The sequence below is a fragment of the Anguilla rostrata genome, chromosome 13 (assembly GCF_018555375.3).
Source record: "Anguilla rostrata isolate EN2019 chromosome 13, ASM1855537v3, whole genome shotgun sequence".
In the NCBI taxonomy this organism is placed as follows: Eukaryota; Metazoa; Chordata; class Actinopteri; order Anguilliformes; family Anguillidae; genus Anguilla; species Anguilla rostrata.
In genome coordinates, this window is record NC_057945.1 from 13,569,815 (window position 1) to 13,588,423 (window position 18,609).

Here is an 18,609-nt window from a genome sequence, read left to right on the forward strand (position 1 = left end):
GAGTTTCTTCCTATCACTGCCATCAGTGGGCCCACTGAAAGGCTTTTCATCATAATTATTGCCGGAAAAAAAACGAAGATGGGAAAATAGGAGACGAACACAAAGCTTTAAAAAAAAAGGCATTATGCCACCCAAGATATCACCTTTACACACTTCATTTGTGTGTGTGAAAACTCACTCTCGCCCTGGTTCACTGACCAGTGACCAGCGCCCAAAATAATCTTTTACCACATTCATCTCAACTGTCCACATAAGGTATGGGCCTGGCGACAGACGAGGAGCACTCGCCTGAACACACGGAACCAGAAACTGTGTGGCAGCGGGCAACGTGAGAACTGCGTTCTGAGTAAGCGAGATTTCAGTCTGAACCCAGGACTTTCCCTCGTGAGAGGAAACGGACATCTGAAATTAGTTTCGGTTTCGTTAAATGTTAAATAACACTTAAGTACGTAACGGTAGTAGACGTGAATGTGTAGGGAAAAGCCGTAACACCGATTTACTCGAAAAGGCACATTTCAATTTTTGTGTGTTCGGAACCCTTGTGATATGTCTTCGTTGAGTTAATAAGCGGTAGTCTTGCTATACAAAAGGAGCTGTATGTGGGTTCTTTTTGAACAGACAGAGTTAGCCTATTCTGAACGCAGGACGCTCCACTTCTGTCCCCATTTCACTGGAGCCATCGTGAGGACACACGCGTGACTGATGTGAACGGAACAGGCTCCGGCTGCGCGATTAGCGTCCGGCGCGGCCAACGAACCGAAGCTACGTCGTTTGTGAACTGGCGTGCGAATGCCAGCCGACCGGCCGCGCGGCGGGCAGAGCGAGCCGCGGCGGGATCAGAGCACCGTCCGACACGGGCGCGTCTGTCCCTCCTCGTTCCAGAGCGGCGTCGCGGCGGACCGTCTCCCGCGCGACCCCCGCGCTCCCGGCCCGATCCCAGAGCTCGTCAGGCCGGAGGTTTTTTTCCGACTCTTTTCCGCGCGCTGCTGGAGGGGCGCGCTCTCACCTCGCTGCTCGGGCCGGCGCTGAGAGGCGAACCCCAGGCTCCTAATTAAGGGCCGGGACGCGCGCCGGGCTCTGCGGTCCCGCGCTCGCCAGGGTCTGTTATTTCGGAGGTATTTCGGGAAAGGCTCCGCTCGGCGGCTACGCAGGAAAGAGAGAGCGAGGAAGGCAGACAGAAAGAGACGAGCGAGCGAGAGAGAATGAAGAAAGAGAGGCGTTCACGTGTCTGAGACTGAAAATAAAATGTTTCTCATTAATTAGTCACGCGTTGGGAGCGGTTCTAAGAATGAGTCTGTGCGTGTGTGTGAGTGTGCGTGTGTGTGTGAGTGTGTGTATGTGTGAGTGTGTGTGTGTGTGTGTGTGTGTGAATGTGTGTGCATGTTTGTGCATGTGTGTGTGTGTGAGTGTACGTGAGAGTGTGTGCGTGCATGTGTATGTGTGTGCGTGCGTGTGTGTGTGTCTTGGAAGGAGAGGCAGAGGCAGAGAGTTTAAACATAGAGAAAATATATAAAAGTTTTATTTTCCCCAATAAAATAAAAATAATGAGGGCCCTGGCGGAGTCTGCTCCCCCGCTCTCTAATGAGTCACACCAGCCGGGCGCAGCCCCGCAGACCTGCTCCTTCAGGGCACAGCACCTTTGGGCTGTCAACAAAGGCCGCTATGTGTCCGGGCCTCAATGCACCCTTTATGGCGGAGGCTGTCTGGGCCCGCCAGTGGACCGCTCCCGTCCGGGGACGTGGGGAGGGGGGGGTGGAGGAGGGTGGAGGAGGGGAAGGGGGGGTGGTGGAGGTGGGGGGGTGGAGGAGGGGAAGGGGGGGGTGTTTGGGAGTGATCTCATCCACCCTCTGCCTGACTCAACCTGCCACCTCAGCCCCCTTTTCCCCCCCGGCGCCCGGGGGCCTCGCGGGCGGCTGCTGGCGGCTCAGCCTTCGGGGGATTGAAAGCAGCTCGGCTCGCGTTAAAATCTCGGGGCTTTCCACTTTTCCCCCCTTTTTCCAGGGAGCCATTTTAAAGCCTTTTTTTTTTTTTTTTTTTTTTAAATAAAAAAAAAAAAACAGACCAGGGAACAAACTGTTCTTACATCGATACAAACAACTGCGCTTATAAACCCTGGCACTAAACTACACTTTGCTAAAAACCGCTCTGAACGTGGGCCCCAGGTCGCCCCAACGATACCAGAGCTTCGCAATTAAGATCGAGACGTTATTTTGACCGCTAACTGGTTTTTTACAAACTTGCGCGGCGTCATTAGTTCAACAGAAACAGAAAATAACAATAAAAAACAGTAGATTTTGCTAGGACTCCTAACTCAAAGGGAATTTATTTGAAGCCAAAATGTGCAGCGCTGATGTAGGTGATGATGTAGCAGATGTAAAATTAATGGCATAACTATATTTCATGCTTCATTCTTGTCCAGTCACAGTATTCAGCTATGTAGCCAGCTATCAATCATGCTGCCCCATGACATGTGATATGATCAGGGTTGTTGATTTAAAAAACTTTTCTGGAGAGAGGGCATTTAGCTGAGGTCAAGCTGGCTTGCGTGTGCAATTCCTTAGGGATCTATTTTTATTTCGTACTTGCAACGCACAAAACAATCGCCTGCATACGCTTTTCTATTTTTTTTTTTTACGCGGCTAACATTGCTAACGCTACTACGGTCCTGCAGGCTTACGAACCTGATTTCAATATTCTAGTGGAATATGAAATCACAGCCTGTTCCCATGAAGCCAAACAAGTTGTGAATGGAAGAACTCCACGGTTCGCTCCCTGCATGAGGAGCAGTCAGGGGGACTTTTTCTGTGAGGCTAGGCACGCCGTGGAATATTTCGAAGACATTTACATAAATTTAATCATTCCCTCATCGTCCCAGCATCTGAAATCCCATGTAAAGCAGTCACCGATCATGCTTTTATGCAAAGGACGTGAAGATTTTGAGGGCGTGACGGAAACGTGATGTGTCGCATATTTGCGGACTGAAGGGTTCGACTAAACGGGGGCCACAAAAAAAAAAAACCGCATAGAATTTTAAGAGAAAACTGCGTAATGGTAATTGACTGGATGTGATCAACGGCCATTTTGAGAGATGGGAGGTTTGATATAAACGCGTTTACCAGGGAAATGCGAGCTGCCGGATAGCAGCTAGCTACGAGTAAACAACGTGTACGTAATTTACATTTAATAAGGTGTGAACATGGGCCTGGCTTCAAGCGCTATTTCCCTTTTTTACTATGGCTCAGATTTAAGCGCGAGGGTTACCTTTTTGCCTGTGCAGAACCCGAACTCGCCGAAAACGCGCTTTGTTAAGGAAGAAAAGCCAGCGCCGGCGTTTTAACGTGAGTCGAAGTTAAGGACCAGCGGCTGATCGAATCCAGGCCATAGAAGTGTCAGTTGCGCTGAAACAAAAGTCAGCCAAAGGCAGCGTGCTGGTGAAAAATGCAAACTTATAAACCTTCGCGGCTTCGTGGGGACGCTCATCCAGCCTAAGAGCCGCTTTCTTTAGCGGTGCTTACGAAACGTGCCCCTTCGTCTAATTTTGATAGCATTTTCAGCATTTGTGGATGGAAATCCGTTTCATGGTTTTCCAAGTTAACGCTCCGCTTTTAGCATCAATGGTAATAAGGCGCTTGGAAAATGCGTAACTGCACATGCTACTTCGGATTTCTTATGCTAATTAGCAAACTAGTCAGCCTGCGGGGAGACACACACACACACACACACACACACACACACAAAACACACACACACACACACACACACACACACACACACACACACACACACAAACACACACACAAACACACACACACACAAACACACAGCATCTCGCTAAAGCTGGCTCTTATTTGTTCAGGAGCCCAACATTTGCAATTATAATACATCTAAAGATTTCAGCTATTTTTGAACCCCCTTAAGCACCCTGGCCTTATCCATGATTTGTCCAGACCAAAGCAGCCACATCCGCTCTTCGTTTAAAAAGACACCAGCTAGCTCGCCATCGCCGTGTTGTTCACACCGAGGCGCTCGTTTATGGAAGGGGAATTGCTAAGCCTGTTCATTTCTCACAAACGTCAGCTGCCGGTTTTCGGGAAAGAGGGTTCATCTTCGCCCTGATTTGCAGCAGACAGACGGGAAAAGTCGCCGAAATCACCGAAATCCTGACGGAAAGCCGAAAAGCTTTTCCGTTTTTCAGACCGTTCGTGTAAACAGGGTGAGGTAAGCTCACTTCAGCTTCCTGTTTGTTGACTCCAAAAAGCAGGAAGTGTGGTCCTGGACCGTTCCCTTCTCTCATTTTACATTATGGGGCTTGTGGAACTACAAAACCGTTCAATGTAATGAGAATTGAATGAATTTAACATTAATCCCATTGTCACTGCATACACAGATTAGACAGCTGGTCTTAAATATATTAAGATATTACTTTGCTCTGATTCTCTCGACTGCTGCTCCTGCTGGTATAGAAACATCACAAACAAACACGCTGCTGGTAATGAAGCCTGATGAATGAAGGACATTGTGCTGACACAAAGAGGCGAGTGAGCCGGCGCGCGGGCCTGCGGTCGACAGCGGGGGCCACCGTTAGCCGCCCGGGGCCGCGGACGGGGCTCAGGGGTCAGGCCTAATTGACACTTTCGCCAGGCACCTTTTTCTTTGTGCCAGATTACACCGCCTTCGGACAGGGCTTTCATCAGCCCCCACCCCCCCCCCCGCCCGACTCTCTGAGTCTCGCCTCTGTTTCAGTCCCTGTTGCCTGCAGCCAGCCACTTATCCTTTTGAATGCGAGTAAAATGGTCGACGCGATTGTTTGCGCGAGCGAAGGAACGCGACGCGACCGCGCCCGCCGGCGTTCAGAAGCTCGCGGGCAACGACTCATGACCAGGCCCGATGGTCCCCATTAGGTTCCCTGCGCTATGGCTTAGCGATACACCAGCCTAATGCAGTAATAGCAGATAAACACTGGTAACAGTAAACATTCGCATTAATTGACTTAATGTAAATTGCATTATATGCAATAAAAAGTTGTGTGAGCAAATCAAGCTGTTCAACAGGTTATAAATGACCACATTCGACACTAAAGAAAGAATCCTGTATGAAAATGGCTTTTATTTTTAAATGGTAGGGCTGATAAACTGGGTACGCAAAACAAATAGCCTGCCTAAAGAATGGGTTTAAATTTTAAAGATTTGTTAAATGCAAATTGTCACAAGGCTTATCAGTCACAAACATACTTTTGTCTGACACTTTACACTGCAGGGAACAAAGTCCTACTTAGGTTCTGCAGGAATTAGACAGAAGCAGTTTCACAACAGCCTGTCATTAATAGACATGAATCACCGATGAGCAGCCTAGACACGATTCGCCAACTGCAGCGTTCAGACAGGCGTCCCGTTCATTTGTGAATCTACATAAGCGGCTTTCTGAAGAAACCTGGCGACCACGCAGCCTACTTATTTTGCGATGTGATTCGCCTGACACCTGACAGCCACGGCCGAAAAGAAGAAGAAACTGCTTACCTAATATAAGCACACATAAAAATTAAAAATATAAAAAATGTTTGAAACATGCTAGGCTAAATACGGAGCTGGCTCGTTGGGACCGCCGAGACGTGGGGGGAGTCGACCGTTCAGCGCGGAGCCGCCCGGAAAGCCGGGGGGGGGGGAGAGCGGCGAGGGCGGCGGGACGCGCCGGAGGGGGAGCCGCAGGTGGAGGGAGAGGCGATGAAAACGTCTCTTCCCCTGACGGACGGGTGGAGACAGCGAAGGAGAGAGAAAAGAAAAGAGGCAGACGGCATTTCGGCCTCGGGGACTCTCATTCTTGAAAAGCACCTCTGGGGGGGGTGGGGGGGGGGGAAACAAAGACCGAGACAGCGTAATGTACTTAAAGAAGTTATGCAGACGCTGCTCCCACAAAAAGAAAAAAAAACACAAAAGCAAAGGCGGCGCAAAAGCTCCGCACGGTCCCTCGTCAACGCGCCTCTTAAAACCCTCCTCAGGCAGGCGGTCGCAGCACTAGCCTGTCAGGTAAGGTAAGCGCAGAAGCGCAGAGCGCATTCCGTCACCCTGCTCTCTGGCCAAACGTTACAGCGCCCTAGAAGCACGGGAGAGGGACGCTGCATCTGTCGCAGGCCAGGGCAAATGAGTTGTGTTTTGTTTGCAAAGGAACAGGTCTTTTTGAAAGCTGCCAGAAAGTACATAAAGGGTGAGACCTTTTTTATAGAATATAGTCAAATAAATAAATAAATAGTCAAATAAATAAATAAATAAATAAATCCTTTGACAATATGGTATGTTAAATCTTGTGAGGTAAGTAGAAAGGTTCACCAGCCTGTAGTTTTGTGGAAGGCATACCTGCCATCCCAAGCCACCCCAGTAGTAACATAGAGGTAAAGAGAAGCCAGAATTACCCCAAAGGCAAATTATTATATGCCCAGCTGCATACCTTTCAATACATTTACAATCTGGTCTAACATTATACGTATGTTGTGTTCATTCATCAGGCCATTAAGCTAAAAAAACAAAGATAAAAGTCGATGTGGCGTTTGATGCATTGCGCAATCCGGTGTGCCACATTGCACAATACGGCAGACGGTGATTAAGCCGCGTTACTGTCCGTGACACACATTCCCTGCCGTCACTCACGCTCACACACAGATGCACTCACATCCTGCAGACGCTTATATTCAACAAGTACGGACACCCATTGCCGCTGGAGTACACAAGAAAGAACCTTTTAATTATAGACCCTGCCGCCTACCTCCTGCCACACAAACACACACACACACACTTCAATATATTTAGTAACCTCAAAAGGGTATGGACAAGACAGAACATTTGACTATCTCCCTATGAGTAAATGAACTATATTAATGCAGCCGCTCTTAAAACAATGCAGCAATAACAATGGAAAGTCATGATTATTTCAATATTCGATATCTTGATATTGGCTTTTTTTTTCATAGATGAATCTGCTTTTCTCCCCCACGGGGAGTCGGACCTGCGAGCGTGTCCTCACAAAGCTGCAGAAACAGACACACACTCACACACACAAACACACACACACACACACACGCAGAGGCAGCAGAAGGACCGTACAGCGCATTCGCCCCGGCGAAGACGCTGCTGAAGACGGCCGTACTGTTGTTGCCTGAGAGGCCCTGACCGGTCAGTGCCACACAGCGCCCGTCCTCCTCGTCAAACGGGGGGGTCGCTCGGTTTCGGGGGCTTCGCCCCACCGCTTAGCGCTCCGTTTGAAGATTTCGCCCCCCTGCACCTCAGCCAGAACGGTTACAGGACACCCCGAAAGACATTCCAAATGGCATCATCCAAATAAACGTCAGGAGTATTTTTGTTTTTCTCCGTTTTTTTTTTTCTTTTTTTTTTTTGCCGGTTGTGAAGTGCGATAGCGACGAGTAGGGCTCTCAGTCCCATCGCCCCTGACAACAGCGTAACTCCAAAATAACCCTCCCCCCCCAGAAAAAAACTCTTATTTTAATGAAAAAGGCGCTTATTCTCTATTCGTTTTTATTGCACACATCGTCACACCAGGTGGAAATGGACAAACATCTTGATGCTGGCTTCTTCCCAGTGTTGTTTATTTCTTTTGAGATTAATGTTACGTCCTGGACTGACTCCATTTTCCCCACTACTTTTTTGTCTGAGACCAACAGTATCCAGTTTCTACTCAAGGAAAAGGCTCAGAAGAGAAGCCCAGATATTTGTCTGACAGTAATACTCTGTGTAAATAATGACCGCACTGCAATATCAAAGCAAATATTCCTCCTCTCATAATTGTGTATTACTTCAATCTGCTCTCAAAGTAAAATTCAACACCAACCATGAGCCAGATTCAAAAGTGACTCAATGAATTAGCAGGGTCTAATGAGTCTAATTAATCTGAATTAATATTCTTTGTTCAGTTTGCGGAAATAGCCAGAACAGTACACACCAGAGATTGTGCTTCTATGTCCCTAAAATATGAAACAAGGAAGTCACAGTGAGGAGATGCACTAACCTTTCAATCCAATGCAGATACTCAAATAATTCCTCTTTCATACCTATCTAATTAGGCTGCACTCTAACAGGTGGAACCTGTTCACATAACCCTTCCGGAGAGAGATAGACATAGTATGTGTTTGGATTAAACGATTAACAACTTTGACTGGCAAATCCACCTGAAGGGTTTCCTAAATTTACTGACACACTTCAGTCACCAGACTCGATCATAATCTCAGTCATTTAGAAACAATAGAGAAAGCAACTGCCACGATAGTCAAAATCGTTATCGAGAAACATCATTTATTTCCATACAGTAGGCAAAGGTTAAACCACTTTCACACATACAATGCAGCAGCTGCCGGCAGGACATGATCTTTAGATGCTATCAGAAACGAGTGCATGCACGCTAAAAAAAGGAATCCGAGTTTTAAGACCGTGGAACGGTTTTCTGTTCATTAACCGACATTGTTTGTGCATTCGGCAAATGCTTTGGGACGCACTGATTGGTTACACCGTAAAAGCATGACGGTAAGTGACAGTTTGCATTTTGGAAGGAGAAGAGAGAGATTGCCTTGCGCTCACACGTGAAATCTGGTCCGGCTTACGAAAAAACAGCGATCGGCTTTCAACTTCTTTTCTCCCCGTCTCTCTCTCTCTTTCTCAGTCAATCTCTGTCTTCAATTAAAGCCCTCCACTGAGAAAGGAAGGAGGAAAAAAAACTACTTTTTATAACTTTCTTTCCCTGCCATTCCATCCCTCCACCCGCTTTCTTTTTCCCTTTTTTACTTTTTGTTCCTGCTCTGACTTGTCCTCTTTGCGACAGAAGAGAGAAAAAATGAGGCAGAAATAACAGACAGAAGATATGCTTTGTGCCAAGCGATCCGAAAAGCAAACTCACCCGCTCCGCTGGACAGATGGATGGGGAGAATGCCCGGACGGATGGACAGACAGAGTCAAAAAGCGTAGGAGGAGAGGGATTCGCGTTCTGTCCTTCGCTCGGGAGTCCCTTTCACAGTGAGGAGGGAGTGTAGGCTGTAGGATTCCGTTGATTGCTCTCTCTCTCTCTCTCTCTCTCTCTCTCTCTCTCTCTCTCTCTCTCTTTCACTCTCTCTCGTTCGCTACACAGACACACACACACAAACACACACTCTCTCAGTCTCCCTCACTAAGAAATCATTATGCACTTTGATTCATAAACCCTGCCTGTGTCACGTGACGCAACACTTCAAATATACAGCACATTTTTGCACCGGCCACAAAATGCCTGGGGGGAGTAGGAAAAAAAAAAAAGGTCCAAAAAGCTAAAGTTTCTGCCTTCCACCCCCTCCTCTCTCTTTCTCTCACCCTCTCTCTCTTACTCTCTTACCCTCCATCCTCGCACTATCCTTTACTTGCTTTTTCCTTTCTTTCTGACTGGATTTTCTGTGCTCTTATGATTTTTCACTTCCTCAGGTTTTCCCTTCACACACATCTGTCTATTTCTGTTCCTTTAAAAAGAAACATACCCAAGTGTGTGTGTGTGTCTGCTCACAAACTCCCATCAATCTGTCATACAAATCTGATGTATGCACACAGACACACACGCACAGATGTATACACACATACTCTCTCTCTCTCTTTCACACACATGCACAAATGTACCCACACACGCACTCTTTCAACCCTCTCTCTCTCTCTCTCTCTCACACACACACACACACATTCACAAATGTACCCACTCTCTCTCTCTCTCTCTCTCTCTCTCTCTCTCTCTCACACACACACACACACACACATTCACAAATGTACCCACTCTCTCTCTCTCTCTCTCTCTCTCACACACACACACACACACACACACATTCACAAATGTACCCACTCTCTCTCTCTCTCTCTCACACACACACACACACACACACACACACATTCACAAATGTACCCACTCTCTCTCTCTCTCTCTCACACACACACACACATTCACAAATGTACCCTCTCTCTCTCTCTCTCTCTCTCACGCACACACACACACACACACACACACACAAACAGACACACAGAGACACAGTGAAACAGTCTCTACCCAGCAGACATATACAAACAGACGTGCACCGGGGGGGAAACACCTTGGGGGATATCAGTATCAATCCGTGGTCTTTACTGACTGTTTACAATGCACGAGTCCTGTTAGTGAATTCAGTCCTATGGGGCTCCTGGAATCCCGCAGCCAGCAGAGAGAGTAATAGAAACACTCTTTAGCAAGACTGCTCGTGAAACTCTGTGAGATTCAACTGTTCACATATGCGGCTCTAGGAACACCAGCGCGTTACTGAAGGTCGCGCTGGACGTAGCTGCGAAACGCGTCGTTCGTGACTTTCAGCAGCAGGCACACCTCAGCTTTCGTATGTGTTTTAAGCGCTTTTTTTTTGTTTTATGCGACAAACGTGGCCCAAATTAAATGTCCCGTGCGCTGCTTCCACATTTTAGCTTTGACCCAAACTAAGAACCCAACAGAACGGCTGCATAAATGCATGTCTGAAAGTTCTAAAAGTCTGCAATGATGATAAAGTCATTGAAAAGTGCACTTGCTTTTAATTGACTGATCAAAATAGGAGACAAGCAGCTTTAACGGAATCTGACCCATAAGCAAATAGTGGCGGCTGAGGTTTGCATTTCTTTATGCATGCCTTCCCAAATTGACGCATGCTATGCGATAGGATTACAGTATGCAATTGGGCATTCCAAATTGGAGATAAAAATGCAATGAGTATGCAATAACAGAAAACCTCAATTCATTTGTCCTTAACTTGCAAGTACTACACTTTTCCATAGAGAACCACTGCACTGTTAATACTGTGAATAATTTAAGAAGTAACACTCCTTTAAACTGATAAAATAAGGCATTTCAGTAAGATTATTGGCTTTGTGTATTTTAATGTGATTACAGCATCTTTCCTGTAAACATCTTTTTTTTTTGCACATCCAAGAATAATTATAAAAAATAATTATATGTATGTGTGTGTGTGTTAATGTATAAGACTGTGTTACCCATAGAAGTTCCAAAGTCAAAAGCTTACTATACCAGTTATATATTACATTAGTAAAATAATTTTGGCATCCAGGACTGATAACTCTATCATATATCTGGTAATTTTTCATAAATCACATAGAAATTGAATCAGGGCAATTATTTTGAAGTGGGAAGCAGTTATCTGGGCTGATAGATGTTGTCTTTCTGAAACACAAACAAACACACGAGGGTTTCTTATGAGAGATGAAAGCACTGAAATGAGTGTTTTTGTTAGTTCCAGTGCCGTATACCTTTTCTGAATCTCCTTCTGAGGCACAGACATATCAATGGCTGCTTAATTAGCAAAGTTCAGTCATCCTGTCAACAAGTGAAATACATCTATGCTTAGTCAAGCGTGACTTCAGCACTCTGATGAGGGCGGCGTGATACACAGGAAAAGCCTTGCGTACGGCGCTGCCAGCTCTTAGCCAAAAGCACCGCTAATGATAACAACACGGAGCGACTGAAACCAGAAGTGAGGACACCAGTTTAGCCATCAAAGCGTGGCCTCCATTCTCAGTGCTGCTCGTCACCTCCCGTAATGGTGAGCTGCCCCTTCTCGTAGACGGGAGTGCTTGCGGTTAGCCGGCCGAGTGTGTGTGTGGGTTCGGTCGACGGGAAGTCCCCCGCGAAACATGTCAAAACAGACCCAGGCGTGTCTCAGGCTGGGCCTCTAATGCCTTCCGCTGTCTGTGTGCGCGTCCGTAGTCGGCGCGTCTGTGTGTGGCAGTTGTCGGGTGTGCAGTTGGTGGTTTTGGGGGGTGGGGTGAGCTTTGCCAGTTTGTTTCTTGAAGTGGTTTCAGTTCAAAGGCGCCCGGAATCTGAGCGCCCCATTCGGGTAGCTTCGTTCACCCCTCACACCGCTTGGGAACGGCCACGAAATGTCAATTCAAGGACAAGATGAGCACATCCAATGAATTGGGGAGAGAAAGAGAAAGGTGGTTGAGTGTGGTAATACAGCAAGAAAAGCAAAATAAACAAACACACAAACGGACAGGGGGAGTGAGTCTCAGACAACAGTCCCTGACCTTATTCTACAGCACACCACAGCAAAATTATAATTATGCTCCTGCTGTAATTCATTGAACAAGCTTTCCTGCAGAACCCTATGCTGCTGGAGAATTTCTGTCAGAAATGGGCCCCGTCAGTATACTTTTTTTTTTAATAAAAAGAGGGCAAATGTTAGGAAAACAGGTTTCAGTATTTTCAAGGGGAACACACCCTAGAACATGCCCTGAATTATATTTACCTTCGTCTGACAATCACTGTGTCAGGGAGCTGTCAGGCATGTAATGCTCTGAAAAGAGAAGGCTTGCTGAACTGCATGCTATGTCAATGCACTCTGTGTCCTCCATGCTCCTCCCATTATGCGTGGAAGTGATAAGTATCCAGTGGAAACCTGCCTACTGAATCTGGTAAGGAAATTCTATAAGTACAGAGGAAAATGTCAAATGTACATACATCAGACATTGGCCACTATCGTTATTTTAGAATGACTAAGTAGCTACTGGATCTAGTAATGCTTTTTTTTTTTTTGCTCTCTTTGAATCCTGTTCTAAATGGTAACAGTATCCTGAAAAGTGGTCAGGACCACTGATTGGCTAACGTACAGCAGTCATTTTTTTTCCAGGAAGGCAGTATGGAGGGTCTTGGCCTTGCAAGAAAAATCTATTGTTATGAGTTGTTCTACATGAATGGCCCAACCCTTAATGGTGTTAAAGGGTTAATTATCTTCTGCACAAGCTGATAGAGGGTGCTCTTCTCATAACTGAAACATTGGGCTAACATTCCCATAAATGGCAATGAGTCCTAGGGGCTTGATTTAGCCTGATGCCCTGAACTTTGCCCACTTTGCTAAAGCTAAAAAATTGGTTAAATTTTCTGGTCTTTGTCTATATTAAATGGTCCTTTGGTAACAGTTATTACGACAAAGCATACACTAGCTTCATAAATCACACAAGCAGCCCCAAATCACAATCACAGAAATCATCCCAAGTGTTTAAATACTGCGTGAAATAAAAAACTAACTTGGGATCTAGAAGACTGAAGGTAGTCCCAGAGCAGTTAATCCACAGACATTTTCTTCACAGCCAAGAGTGTGTTCACTTTGCTGAAGTCTCACCTGACCTTTTGGTTCAGGCTTCATGGTAGGGAGATAACAGAAAGGAAGTCAAAGAAATGGTAGAATGGGTATGAGAGAGATAATTTGACTTTGCACAAGAAAAAAAGCATTGGGTTACCAAAAGCGATACCTGACATCTGCTGGTTTGAGAGGTCCCTCAGATAAGATTATGACTAAAATCAGAAGGAGGGCACAGAAACTTGGTAGAAGTTTCTAGAAAAAGCAAGAGATGACTTCTGAGGGCAGCTTGTGACTGAGAAAGTGGAAAGTGATGTTCTTCTGCCGATGCTTTGTGTGGGAACAGTCTGGCGGGAGAGGGAGAGGGGAAGATGGGTAATGGTTGGATCCCAGGGGGCATACTGGCCTGTTGTGTCAGGCTAGGGCGTGTAGCACGCATGTGAGGTTTGAAAAGAGAGCTTAGCAATGTGAGTAAACTAACCCTACTGCACTGGTCTTCACATGGAATCACACAGATAGCCCCGCACACACACGTATAAACAGCCAGCTGCATGCCTGCACACACATGCACATACATGACACAGCGCAAACATTCAGACACACTTGTGCACACACATATGTAAACACACAGGCAAATGCAAACATATTGGGACAGTGACACACTTGTTGTTTTGGCTCTGTACTCCAGCACAATGGATTTGAAATAAAACAATTAATATGAGGTTAATTAAAGTGCAGACTGTAAGCTTTAATTTGAAGATATTTATCATCCAAATTAGGTGATCCTATGTAGGAATTACAACCGGTTTTATTCATAATCCCCCAATTTTTGAGAGCAAGTAACTGGACAGTTTGTTGCTCAGCTGTTTCTTGGCCAGCAGAGTGTCTCTGCGTCATTAATTCATGCACAAGAAAGCTAACAAAAGGTCAGGAGTTGACTCATACATGTAGGTGTGGATTTTGCATTTGACGTCTTGCTATTTTCTCTCAACACAAGGACCAAAAATGTGCCAGTGGCAGTGAAACAGGCCATTGTGGGGGTGTAAAAAATCTTAATAAATTGATCAGAGACACAGCCAAAACATTGGGTGCGTCAGAATCTGTTCAATACATTGTTAGGATGCAAGAATACGCTGGTGAGCTGAGCAACAGCAAACAACCTGGTAGACCACGGAAGACCACAGTAGTAGATGACCGAAGAATACTTTCAATTGTGAAGAAAAACCCCTTTTCAACTGTCAAACAGATCAAGAACACTCTCCAGGATGTAGGCATGGGCATGTCAAAAACTATCATAAAGAGATGACTACACCAGCATAACCTGAGAGGGTTCACCGCAAGATGCAAACCACTGATCAGCCTCAACTTGCAAACTTCAGGCAGTCATCAACTGCAAAGTATTTGCATCCAGTACTAAATATGATGACTTTATTTCAGGTTATGTTAATTTGACCAACTACTTTTGTTCCCATAAAATAGGGAGACTGTATAAAAAGGGCAGTAATTCCTACACAGATTGCCCCATATGGATAAAAGTTGACAGTCTGCAATTTAACCTCATATTCATTGGTTCTTTTCAACCCCAGTGTGCTGCAGTGCAGAGCTAAAACAACAAAAATGGTGTCACTGTCCTAATACTTTTGAATTTAAGTGTACATAAGTTTGTGCACTAACAAAGCCACTCCTATGCATATGCAAAAAGACATGCGCAAGGGCAGAAATGCACATAATCTCATACACAGACAGCCAAGTATCCTGTGCTCGTTGATACACTGGCTCACAAGAAATGCAAGAGCTTTACGTACGAGGGTGAAGCATAAATGCACCGGGCTGTTGGGTGGCTCATCGTGTTAAGGCACTCTCCTAGTGCGTTGGGTGGTCCCCCAATCTGAAACACTGGCATCGCCCAGGGATGATAGCCTCACAATGAGCAACAGTGACCCCTGCTGGTGGATTTCTGAAGCTCCACTTGAGGTGTCTTCCATTGACTCACCTCTGAGTGAGCCCAGTGTGCAATCTGTGGTGTAATAGGAAGAAGTAGCGTAACCGCACAGTTCAGGGGAGAATAAATGCTTGTCTGTGCTCTCCTGAATCAACCGCAGAGGCTGGGGCAGCGAGTGCACTTCATTTCACTGTCTGTGTGTGAGTGAGTGCATTTCACTGTCTGTGTGTGAGAGCGTCAATGTGTTTCACTCCGTGTTAATGAGTGAGTGAGAGCTTTTCACAGCGTGTGTGAGAGCGTGAGTGTATTTCACTGTCTGTGTTTGTGAGTGAGTGAGTGCTTTTCGCTGTGTGAACAGACAGCAAGTATCTGGTGTATACTTCACGATGCCGAGTTTGTCGAGTGAAGTATGCTTCGCTGTGTGAAAGCAGTGAGTGTATTCACTGCCTGTGTTGTGTATTGAGTGAGTGCTTCGGTGATGTACAAGGACAGTGATGTGATTTGTCACTGTCTGTGTTTGTGAGTGACTGATGAGTGCTTTCCTGTGTGAAAGCGAGCGCACGTTCAGTCAATGCCTGTGTTCTGTGATGAGTGAGGCTTCGCTGTGTGAAAGCGAGTGATGTATTTCACTGTCTGTGTTTGTGAGTGGTGAGTGCTTTCGCTGTGTGAAGCGGTGAGTGTATTTCGCTGCCGTGTTGTGAGTGAGTGAGGCTTTTCGCTGTGTGAAAGCGAGTGAGTGTATTTCACTGTCTGTGTTTGTGAGTGAGTGAGAACTTTTCGCTGTGTGAAAGCGAGTGAGTGTATTTCGCTGCCTGTGTTTGTGAGTGAGTGAGTGCTTTTCGCTGTGTGAAAGCGAGTGAGTGTATTTCACTGTCTGTGTTTGTGAGTGAGTGAGTGCTTTTCGCTGTGTGAAAGCGAGTGAGTGTATTTCACTGCCTGTGTTTGTGAGTGAGTGAGTGCTTTTCGCTGTGTGAAAGCGAGTGAGTGTATTTCACTGTCTGTGTTTGTGAGTGAGTGAGTGCTTTTCGCTGTGTGAAAGCGAGTGAGTGTATTTCACTGTCTGAGTGTGTGCCAGTAGCATCGGGGAGGTCAGAGGTCAGCAGTGTTTGTGTTTCAGTGTCACTGAAGTGTGCTGTAAGGGAGGGGGGCAGATTTATGATCTCTGTGTCTGTGAGACTGCAGGCCCAGGGATAATGAAGACAGATCTGAGTGTCATCCCCCCTCCCCCCCCTCTCTCTCCCTCTCTCTACCCTTCCCTATTGGTAGGAAAATCCATATAGCCAAAGTGTACATGTTGATGATAAAACAAATGTGGTGAGTGCACTATGTAAACCAAGTAGTTGCACAAACAATAAATGTAATTAACATTGTAATTAAGAACACTACAAATAATAATAATAATAATAATAATCAGTATTAAATCTCTTCAGGTATTTAGCCGTTCAGGTTATGTTAGCCTGGGATGTATCTTACTTTCCCTCTGATAGGACTGTTCAGGACATGATTTTTCAGCTCATTTTGAAAAGAAAAATAAACTGGCACCTACCTTTGAAATATTGCGATATGTCCGTTCCTACTTTTGAATATTTTTCACGCGGTACGGGCCTGTGTGACGTCGGCTTTCAAGGTCACACACCGGTTTATATTTGACTTCAGGGTTTCCCTCGTCCCCATGTTCCAAACGCAGGTTTTCGGCTCATAATCATTTGCATTGCTCTTATTTGGTGGTTGGTTAGCAGCGCTGGTCTCTGTACGGTGTAAATTAGATTTGGTAGATAAATGCCGGCACAAGCTGACTCAGGGTACGCATTTCATGATTCAGCAGTCTTGAGTTGTAGGGACTTCATTTTAGATGCTTGTGGACGTGTCCGTTCATAATCTGTGAAGGATTAAGTCATTCTATTCTATTCCTCTCTTTTGCAAATTGCCGCGGTTGTCCTTTGTACTGTACTTTATGTTGACCTGAAATGCACTTGTACCGAACAAGACAAATAAAGCTTTTATTAAATTTTTTTTGTTATTTTTCAGCTTTATTTGATAGAACAGTGTAGAGCGACAGGGAGAATTAGGAGGAGAGACAAAGGTTGGCGGTCGGATTCGAACTGTCGACGTCGCGGATAGCTATGTGGATAGCACTCTACGGGCTGTGCCCGTAAAACAAAACTTTTATCATTTTCTTTTTTTGGGGGGGGGAGGGGGGGTGTTTAGAAAGTTATGAAAACATTGTGTTCTAATGATGTTGTATGATCGCCAACAAAACACTTAAAATGCTTTCCTGTGGAAAAAGTATAAGGGTAATATGCATTTATTTACAGCTTAGCTGGAAAGCTGTGGTTTGGTGGTGGTTAAAAAAAGATGTTACGATGTTATTGTCACGACCTTACGCTACCTTTCTATAACATTGTAAAAAGCTACAATTAGGTTTTATACTGGGTGGGTATACTATGCAACAGAGAAACAGAGGACGCGTTCAGCAACACGTCAAATTCAACTGCTTCCTGTCTCACAATACAAATATATGAGCGAAGGATTCTATCCTCCCAGACTTCTTATGCCACGGACACTGCTCATTAAATTTACGGTAGAGTAGTTGTTTTTGTCAAAAAGAACTTAATGTTTCCCTCCTCCTCTTGACCCCACCCCCTCCCTCCCCAGAATTGTGACATCATCACTTCCTCTCGTGCTCTGACATCACAATACATCCCCTGTCTGCCTAAGACACCCTTACGGGGGAACGCTGTTTTTCCACGTCTGTGACATCACAGTTATTTTTATTAACAACAGGGGAACCAGAGCACCCTCTGCTGCTGGTCATTCGGACCAACTGACTTATTTGCAGGCCACCATGGAGGACTCCTCTGGTACTAATTATTTAGTTTTGATCCAATTTGTTGATTTTTAAGAATTATCTAAACACAGTTGTAGTCTAATGTAAGTACATCATTAGCAACATACTAACACTGCTCTTATTGAGTCACGACAAATCATGAACTGAACCATCTTAGACAACAGAGAGGGGAGAGGAGTGGAAAGTGGGATGGAGGTTCAGGTGGAGGTGGAGGTGGAGGAAAGGTGGAGCCTTGGGGGAATCGTTGAGCAGTGCGGGACAGGGCGAGGGGGACGAGAAGGGAGGGAAGAGAGGAAAAGGGTAGCAGGGAAAGAGGCAGCGAGTTTTTTGGGAATGTAAAATGGGGCCCCATTTGGAAGCTCGCAGCGGAGAGAAACCACAGAATGGTGTGAGCCCAGGGCCAAAAACAGGGGGAGGGAGCGCGGAGGGGTGACGAGGGAGGGGGGAGAAAGAGAGAGGGAGGAGAGAGAGAGCAAAGCAGAGAGAGGGGAGGTGGTGAGGACACGGCAGGTTTTAATCAGGAGAAAGATGTCTGTAATGAGATCACCATTTCCCTGTTTTTCGATTGATATCATGTGAAGTTTAGCACCACACTGAGAGGCATACTCAAGACATAAGGCATGCGCGCACACACAAACACACACACTCACAAACACACACACACACAGGCACAAACACAGACACACAGAAAACAGA

The 18,609-nt window shown here is 45.8% G+C and overlaps 1 protein-coding gene across 1 annotated transcript in view; it reads right to left on the bottom strand.

Annotated features, from left to right (window-relative positions):
- Positions 1 to 9,120, bottom strand: part of LOC135237393 (retinoic acid receptor gamma-A) — a 57,083-nt gene extending 47,963 nt beyond the window's left edge. Inside the window, exon 1 of the mRNA XM_064304525.1 lies at positions 8,896 to 9,120. The gene's annotated coding sequence lies outside the window, so the exon portion shown is untranslated. The remainder of the gene's footprint in view (positions 1 to 8,895) is intronic.
- Positions 9,121 to 18,609: the final 9,489 nt, after the last annotated feature.